This window comes from Epinephelus fuscoguttatus, linkage group LG3 (genome assembly GCF_011397635.1).
Source record: "Epinephelus fuscoguttatus linkage group LG3, E.fuscoguttatus.final_Chr_v1".
NCBI lineage: Eukaryota > Metazoa > Chordata > Actinopteri > Perciformes > Serranidae > Epinephelus > Epinephelus fuscoguttatus.
In genome coordinates, this window is record NC_064754.1 from 42,117,713 (window position 1) to 42,128,116 (window position 10,404).

The window sequence follows — 10,404 nt, forward strand, 5'->3', positions numbered from 1 at the left end:
CGTTGCATCTTCTGAGTAGATGTTTTCTGCAGTTATGGAGTCCATTCTCATGTTTGCCTATTTTAGTATTTATTTTACTGCAGATTTTTTAAGAAAACAGGCGGGTTTGGAGGGCATGTTTTCTTTGAAAACCACAAAAATTACATCGTTTATTGTTGCCAGAAACTGTAAAAACAAAAATCGTTATTGTTGGGTTTCAAATTTCCAAATGTCTTTGGACACATCATGTGTGACAACTACTTCTGTAGTGACATTTCATCAAAATCACTTTATTCTAAGTCTAATTTAAAATTTAGCCCAGAATTAAGTGTTTATAGTAATTAACCAGCATGGATGACAAGAATGAAAAACCAGGTCTTTTTTCAACTCCAGGATTTTATCTTCAACTTTAAATTTTTATCTGTCAAACATCAAAGGGTAAGTTTTAAAAATCTAACAACTAATTTATGGCGGAGGGAGGGTCATGCATTTTCTGCCAGTCACTCAGGGAGGCTCAAGGAAAAATATTTCTAGCTTCAGGGAGGGCTGAAAACAACAACAACAACAACAACAAAGCAAAACAAAGTCACACCCCAGCCACCCCCCTCCTCTGACAAGTAAATTTTCAATACTTTATTAAAAACACATCTCAAGGAGAGGTCCATAGCACCATAAGAGCAAGACAAACAGCATACACAAGTAAAATTAAGAAAAAAGAAAAAAAAGACAACAACAATACACAATAAAACAGTGATGTACAGAAAATATAAGAGTCGCACGCAAGTGTACAGGCATGATCGCCAGTGACTCCACATCTTAGATGTGAACCTGACTGAGCTGAGTGCTGGGTTAATTAAACATGAAATAAAACAATTTAATGAGTTCGATACTGTACATTGTGAATCTATACATCAGATTCTGTATCACTGCAGCACAGGTAGGGACCCTAACACTAGCAAACATATGACTTGCACTGCAGCTTCTTGGACCTTTAAGCAGCAACCTCATACGATCATTGTAAGCCACAGTGAGTCACAGGTGGGCAGTATAAAGAGATGTACAGAATGCCTTAAACAAAGAGCAGTCCCTTCCATATTTCTCTTGATAATAGATTTATACTGAGGTGTACCAGTGATTGCTCTCTCTTCCACGTTGCTCTTTAGTGCCCTTCTCAGCTGCCTCAGAAAGCCAGTGTCAAACCTGCTCCTCACTGGGATATGTTTTGTCAAAAGTATTTGTTACCTACCGTGACTTCAAAAACTGTGTCCAAAAACCATCCAGCCGCTCCTGACCTGTCACCCTACAAGCCACAGCCGACTGTAGTGAAGACACATAGGCTATGTAGTTCTTTACCAAATTATCCTTCAAGAACACTGGCCATAACTTCTCAGGGTTGCTCACACCTTGTTCTTCAGCTTTAGTTTTGGTACTCCAGTCCTACTTCTACCTTTTGTTTCCATCTATCAGTTCATCTATCTGAACTTAACAAATCATAAGAGATGCTTGGCAGAAAATTCTATTGCAAGGGAAGATAGAGTCGGCCATATCAGTTGGCCATGTCCTATCTTGTGTTGTTAGTGAAAGTGAAAAATAATTTGTGGATCCACACTGTGATTTAGATCCACTCCAAAATGTTATGGGTTCTAACATGGCCCATACACCCTTCCACCAAGTTTCATGAAAACCAGGCCAGTTTTTCCGCAATTCTGCTGACAGACGGAAAAACAAACCCAACATATTCTCACTCCCATCTCATCACATGTCGATGCTTGTTCAGTGGACTTTTGACGCCTACATGTGATGCGCTTGGTATCCTGGGTGCATCTGTTGTTGATGCTGTTCGACACAGTGTCAATTTGTGCCTGTTACATGCATATGTCTTTTCAAAATATACTCCCATCTCTGTGGTCTGTGGTTGACCTTTAAATTGGATTAAGTTACTAACTTAAATCACTGACAGGAAGAGTTATATGCATGATATGACATTTATGACATGAAATGTGAAGAAGCAGCAGGTATCACAGGCGGAGCTGAAGGTGAGTGAATCATTTTAGCACATAAAACCTGCTGTAGGCCTATCTGGCTCAGTTTTAAAGCTACAGTGAAGGCACATGTATCATTGTGGCAGCAGTAGCTCAGTCCATAGGGACTTGGTTTGGAACCAGAGGGTCATCTGTTCAAGTCCCCGTCTGGTAGCTGGAGAGGTGCCAGTTCACCTCCTGGGCACTGGCGAGGTGCCCTTGAGCAAGGAACCCCCAGCCACTCGGAGCGCCTGTCATGGGCAGCCCCACTCTGACATCTCTCCACTTAGTGCATGTATAGGTCCTGTTTGTGCATGTGTGTGTTTGGACCTGTGTGTAATTGACAACAGAGTGAAAAAATTGAATTTCCCCTCAAGGATTAATAAAATTTAAAATAAAAATAAAAAATTAAATCATATCAAACTAGAGAACCTGAGGCATCCATTGATACCAACACTGTTATGCTACGTTGTTGGAAAGGCGGCCAAATAATGCCCCAAAGTTACGCTAAATTTTGACGAGGAATATTGCCATTTTCAAAATGGTGTAATTATCAATATTTCTGCATACTGGGGTATGCAAGTATGTCTGGAAAAATGAGAGTTGACAGCCATACACTCTTTACACTATTTCAGTTCTGCACACAAATCACCCTTCCCTCCACCCTATGGGGACTTTCCAGCTCCTTACGTTATGTTACAGAGGATAATATGTGGTTTGGAACACTGTACTGACATTTCAGACACTCCAAGTCAACTTTGATTGATTTCAAACCCACTGCACAGTTTTGACAGTTTTGAGAAATCACAATGTAGTAATAATTGGATCTGTTCATTTTTACATTTTGTAAGGCAAAGTTTTGTTCACACAGTGTTTATATTGACCGTGTGTCTCTGCCGAACAGCTGGAGTGTAGTTCAAGGTGTAAGATAAATCATCCACAAATAATCTAGATCTATTTATAGCCATCATACTACACAAGATGCAAAATTTTTCCAAACATCTCCTTTCAAAACTTATGTTATTTCATTTTAGCAGCCTTCACTATAACCATTTAGATACATTACATGTCCCTGTATGATTATTAGAGCTTTGGCAGTTGTTCAGCTGCTGAGCACCCTTGAACCTGATTAGATTCAGAGCCAAAACAGAAACACATAAAAATCAAAGTAGCAGAAACCAATGAAACCTTTTGAAGACCATACAAAGCTTTTTTAAGGGCTTGGAAGGAAAAGGGCAACTTGAATATCCAAAATGCATTTAATCCATTCGCATTACTGTCCAGAAAAGACATCACAAATTAGTCACTGCATGAGCCACATCTCCTGCCTCAGCTGGAAAGGAGCATGATAATAAAGTAAGTGTAGTGTCTCTGTCTATTCATTATAGTTATCAGTTAGAATGGTAAAACCTTAACTAAAACAGCATCTACAGTATGGAGCTTCCTTACAGCTGTAATGATACTGCTGACGGATGGTCACTGCACAAACCCAATATTAATGTATGTTATAACAGTGTGTTCAGTTGTTGGAGACAAATGCTACAGAAATCAGATGGCCACTTATGTTGGGCCATTTTCCTTCAGCTCATTAAGGGATCTCTGTAAACAGCAGTCTGTCGATACACTGTTTTCTTGTGACAAAGAAAGGAAAAAGGAACATATGAAGTACTGAAATGTCATGAGGAAGTATATTTATGTGTTAATCTTGAGTCCAAGATGTCATGGAGCTCTTATAGAGGAATAATCAATGATTCTGAGATGTAGCAGGAGGTAGAAAATATGTTTCTTCATGCTGAAAGAGGTCTTGTTGCTTATTGGTGCTCAAGACCGATGTTTTTGATGTTCCAAAAAACTGAATGCTGTGGTGCTTCCTTGTTAGTTTTTAAATACCATAAGAAACACATCATTTTAAGAATAATAATGATAATCTTTTTTTACAGGACTTTTTTAAAAACCAAACTTAAACAAAAAAGATATAGCGTGATATTTGGTGAGCCTTAAGCACATTTTTGTTGCCTTCACACAGAGCCAATCTAGCTGTTTCCCACTGTTCACAGTCTTTGTGTTAAGCTTAGTTTACTGGCTGCTGGTTATAGCTTGATACTTTGTGTACGAACATGAGAAAGGGAATAAAAGTATTTTCCCAAAATGTCTATTTATTGCTGTCATATTTGATGAAACTGTCATCATATCTTTAAGTAATCCATGAGACAAATAATCTGTGGAAAAAAAAGATCATGTTCCTCTGCTTCCTCATACTGCTCCTCATGGCATTTACAAGAGTCCACTGTGGCTGAACCAAAACAACTAAATATGAATCAAGATTCTTTCACTGCATTGCCTATTTCTCACCTCAGTTGTTTCAGAAATAATCCAATATCACAAATCACAATTTGCCTCAGAGGGCTTTACAGCATACAACATCCCTCTGTCCTTAGGACCCTCGCAGCAGATAAGGAAAAACTCCCCCCCCAAAAAAAACTTTAACAGGGGGAAAAAATGGATTGCATTTAAGTGTACTGTTTAGCTGTAAAATAAGAACCGGCCAGTATATTGGAAACAGCTGAGTCAAAACCAAGCACCGCCCACCAGTCAGACAACACATTAGAAATGACGTGCGAGGTACCCTGGGTGTGTTGATTGTTGATGTTCTGCGACGCCGTGTCAACTTCTGCCTGTAACATGCATTGTCTGTTTTCAAAATAGACTTCTGTTTTCACAGGAAATGTACAGATTGCATACAGTCTCTTTCAAAATAAATGCACTATGTCAGTACAACACCCGAAGTTGAAGTTTTTCTTTTTCTTTCAACCACAAACGCACATGGTTATCAAATAAATGAATTCCACTATTGTAACTTAAAAGACATAAAGAGACAATCTGGGTAAAACCAAGTGAAAGACGCTCAAGTAACATCAGGGTAACTTCTTTGATAAAAGTAAGTTTAAAGATGATACTGATTCAGCCAGCCTTATTTGATAAATTATTGATTTGATAAATAATTTATCAAAGTTTTATCAAAATTCATTTTATGATTTCTGAGATATTGTATTTGATGGATAGGCCTGCAGACTGATCCCAGAATCACTCTTGTGGGGACAACTAGGGGCTCATTTTGCGAAATAGTTGATGTCATGTCATCAGCCACCAGTCAACATATGTAAAGACTATGCCAACATGTTACCATAAACCTAAGAGGCAGGCCAGAAAGTACATGTAAATGACTGCAGATTTGGTGTTGCATAAATATAAAAAATACTGAATTATTGATATCATTAGTGAACAACTGGTCCCCATGTCCTCACACTTGCCACGCTTCCTTTTGTCATCATCCATCCCGTAAGCATGGATTAAGATACCGGGTATGTGTGTCAACGGATCTCACACTATTATATTCATGGCTTTTGTGTGAATTTTTCACTTGACATGGTTTTAAGTTATGACTCAGTTGGTGATGAGAAATGATAATCAGTGATGAATCTGGAGCTCTTAAGTGGTTCTAAATAATACATTTCACTCTCCACATCATGTTCAAAGAAAAAAAACAATTTTCATATCTTGTTAAAGCACAGCAAATTTGCAGAATTTGACTTAGATAATAGGCTCATAAAATATCTATTAAAATATATTTGTATTGAAAAGGTTGAGTTCAGTGCTGTACTTCAACAACACTCTTCGGTTGTTATGAAATTCTGATTGCAGTTCCCCTTTACCCACCAGATTATCAGTACACAAATGTTTCACTCATATCAAGTAACAGCAAAAATAATTTCATGGTTCCTCTAGTACAAAAAGTGATTAAATAAGTTATCAACATGAAGAAATAATGTCTCTTTTTAATTTTCTATCAACAGGAGCAGAACCACTGTGCTGGAAGCTGCTGTCAGTTTGGCTGCTTTAAAGCAGATATCTGTCTCTTCAAACAGCTGCCATCTGTTCCTTCACTAATGAATGTGAAAATCAACAAGTTGTACTGCACAATAAATGTTTGTTGTTCATGTTTGTGCAAGAGATATTGAGTATTAAGAGTGATAAAACCCAAGCTTTTAAAGTGGCTTTATTGTGTGGATGCTGCTAACAAGGAAATTTGTTTGCGAAAGGTACTCAAGTGCAGCACAGCTGCTCTGTCAGGGCTGGATCAATCCTTTTATTGGTCCTGGGGCAACAATTAGTGGAGGGTCATTTTCTAACTGACTCCTTATTAGAAACAGAAATAGAGAGAACTTTATTTATTGCAGAAGGGGAATTCAGCTGTCCAGCAGCTCATAAAAGACAAAAAACAATAACCACACTTGCCCTCATCAACAACAACAGCATAGTGGTATTAAAATAGACATAATCTAAAATAAGTTATTATTACTCCCACTTCTATGCATTGTGTATGTACAGAGGAGAGTGGATACCCAATCCAAGCCCAATAGGACCCAATTGGACCCGACAGGTTGGGCCAGGTTCAAATAAATATTTAATATGATTAAATAATTGAATAGAACTGATGTTCAGGTTCAGGTCGCGTTCAGCCTTTGACGGACTTGCTGTCTGTTGAGGGCTACTTCTTGTTGGAGTATGTTATTTACATGACAACACGAGCACAACACACAGGTTATTTCAATACTCATATAAGTTAACATTGGCTAGCTAACGATGGATGGTGTCAACCAAATTATGTCATCACCCCACCTGAAGCTCAGTGTACCTGCTTGGGGCATTCTGGCCTTTCAGCAAGCAGCAGCAACCAAAACTGGTTGCTGCTGCTTGCTGAAAGGTTGCTGGAGGACTGATCGAACAGAGGAGGACAGCACAAAAGCCAGCAGCTTAAAAATACATTAGTTTCTACTGGCATAGCACACCCAGATCTCTGACCAAACTGTCAGCAGTCCAGTTGCATTGTGGGCAGTGCAGGTGCCAGGTTTTGACAACGATGAGTGTGGAATATAAAAGACAAAGTCTCTGCTGTAGCAAATTTAATCCTTTTTAAAACTGTCCATCAAGAGTCTGACAATGTCGTAAGAATGCATTGCTGATGTACTAGCTACTTCATTGGTGCATATGGGATTGCCAAACAAATCCGAGTAGGTATAGCTGCAGCTGTGACTCACTCAACTGCTCAATGACTCACCCATCATCAGTCCAAGATCAGTCCCTTTTGTGTCCTGGAAACAAAAGCCCTGAAGAAATGGTTAAGTTAGTGTTCAGCTAGCTTTGAAGTGTTTGATTAAAAAACTGTTAGAAATCTGACAACCCGCCAGCAGGCCCTTCTAATCTATCATTGAAAAGCTACACTCCACACAGTGCTATTATTGCTGCCCGTTTCAAGACAAAACCACCACAGCAGGCTCAATAAACACTTCTGTCAGACAAACAAATAATGAACAAACAGTTATTACTTACCTATGAAGTAATACACTCTCAGGTGTAGATTATCTAAAGCCAGCAAGATATTTAGTCCACTCCAAACACATTATTACATCTGTAGATATGCATGAACTCCTGTCACATTGTTTCAAATGTTTATATCTCTTCACATATGATTCAAAATTTTCTTTGTCCTGCACGTGCAGTGTATCTTAAAATGGAGGTGAGCATCTGTGCTTTCTGCTGAGACCTCACTTGAGCCAATAGAAGCTTGAAGTGCTGATGCTATGGCCTGATAGCCAACCAGGTCCTGAGCTTTAGGAATCACTGATATTTCCTGTAGTTTCAAGCTTGTTAAAGCGCCAGCGATTGGCCATATGTTCCAGAGGCTTATTGGTCTTGTAGTAAATGACACTCCTGACCTCCAGAGGAAATTTAAACTGTTATAAATGTACAGAAATGATAAACAAATGGCTCCTATGTTGTTGTAAGGGGAAAAAAATTCAGCCTCTTATCGATTTAGGTTTTCTAGAAGTGTTTTTGTATACATCATGCACCTAATGAGACAATTCTTTCTATGTTGATTAGTTTGTAACTCATATTCAGTAGCATTGTTTTACCTTCTACTTTGAAAAGAGCCAGGACATAACCTTAGAAAATCTTGGAAAACTAATGTTTTCTGTCACATTATCTACTTTCAGTTTGGACTATATGAGGTTTCATGACATGGACCCATTGTGTTTTCCAGCTATAACATCTTTATTCTAGTTTCTTGCAGCACCTTTTTTAAAGAAAATATTCAGGCGAAGATAAAAACCCCAAACAAAAAACCCTTTTATGTCAGTATGTTGCAACTTATATAACACAATGACTAAAGCACTCACAATGATTCTGAATCTTGGAGAGAAAACTTCAGCTCTAGACCATGCATTAGCGTGTACTAAAAATGGAACAAGAATAGCTTTCAGCTCACTTTGGGTAATGCCTTGGGGAGGCATTTCAAGTGAACAGAGATGAATTTTACAGGACCTTTTAAAAGAGAGACTGTTAAGTAGTGGTGTAGTGGAGGGTATATGCAGCTACATGCAGATATACCCACCTCTTTTTCTGTCTGTTTACAATATACCCACCCATCAACCAGAGAGCCACTGTAATATATAAGAGAGTATATGCACTTCCTCCTCAGTAACCTACCCATCTTTAGTACACTCAACTCATCCACTACCACTACACCACTGCAGTTAAGGTTAAATGAAGGTGCAAGAGTTGCACCTCGTTATTTATGAGGAAAGTCACATCTTCACGTAAAAAATATCAAAGTAAATGGATAAAGTGAATTATTGCTACATTTTGTGTCATATTTAGTCACTACAAGTCCTTTTGTAGCAGAGTTCAAGGAACCGCCATGTTGGTAGGCTTGCCTTGTACTGGTGGTTTGCCCAGTTGGTAACAACTTCCTATCACTGTACTTCAATGTGTGTCTACCTGATGACTCAAACACAGAGACAGGCACAACAAGGACAGGGTGTGGGGGAAACACTCTCACACACACTGTTTTATTGTGATCCAGAAGGCTGCTTATACCAGTAGGGGAACTAATTTGGTTTTCTCTGACCAAAGCAGACTACAAAACACTCCAGCGGTTCAGTCTTAACCCATTCAGATGGAGGGCAACTGACTTTCTAAACAGCAGACAATCATCACAGCGCTCTGCTCACACCCTGCATGCTAGACGGAGTCAGATTAAGTTCAGGTGTGCAAATCAGTAAGAGTCGACAGCAAGAGGAAGGATGCCTCTTCACTGGAAATCACAAAAGCTCCTGTCTCAATGTCTGTTCTCGACTCAACTTACTTTTCTTTGAAGTGCTCATGTTGCAAACACCCACACCAAAAATAACAAATAAACCAAACAAGCAATTTAACAAGAAATAGAAAGATAAAAGTTGGTCTTTTGTGTGTTTGTTTGTGTGTGTGTGTGTGTGTGTGTGTGTGTGTGTGTGTGTGTGTGTGTGTGTGTGTGTGCATGCGTGCGTGCGCGCACACACTGACTTTGATCTGTGTGTGCTGCTTTTGTTTCACGTGATTTGACATCCTTTGAGGTCTCGCATGCCCCTGACACATGGTGATGTGTGGATTGCTGTTATCTGGATAATGGCCAGCTGCTTCTCCCTCCCTCATGCAAGACCAAAAACACCCAGCTGTTCCATGATGCATACTCATACATTTGAATAAGGAGAGATCCAGTTAAAGTGTTTAATGATATTTAATGAGGCTGGCAATGGAGAAAGTCTTGATTAGACCCCATTGATGTGATAAATAGCAGAAATTCATCTAAAAGCAAAAATGTGATTCATCACTGCTGTGTGTTTATTTCAAACAAACAGAAGCCCTTGTTACACAGAGATGCTACAGTGAGGCTACGAAGTCCCTTCTTCATGCCTCCTTTGCATTTTTACACAGAACCAAACGACTGAGGCATTGTGCCACTTTCATTTGACAGCATTCTGGCACCATGGAATCAAAAGAGGTGTGATGGGCATGACATGTAACACAACAGTGGTGGCCTCCAGTATGACATATTGCACACGTCAGCTGTGCTTTGTAAACAGCAAGGGCACAATACAACAATAACAATCATTTACTGTGTCTGTTATATGGTGGCTGATCTCATCCTCTGCTCAGAGAATAAGGAGCTCCCAGACCTCATGTTTTTTCCAATTTGTGGATATTTTTGGCTGCTCAACAAAAGAGGAAAGGGAAAGAAAAAAAGATTGGTATGTATTTTGCTGTCTTGTCCTCTCTCCAACCACAACCAAAACAAACAATAAAGTGAAGGGGAAACCAAAGGCTCCCCCCACCCCTTCTTCCTCTCTCTCTTCTCCTCTCTCTCTTCCTCTCTCTCTCTTCCTCTCTCCCAGGTTTAAATAGCCTACAGTAGTCAGCGCTGCTGAGTTGCGTTACACAACTTGTTGCTCCTGCTCCATCATCTCCACAGTGCCACGAGGACGCAGCAGGTGCGCAGCTTGTACACTGTAATAGAGAAAGTGTG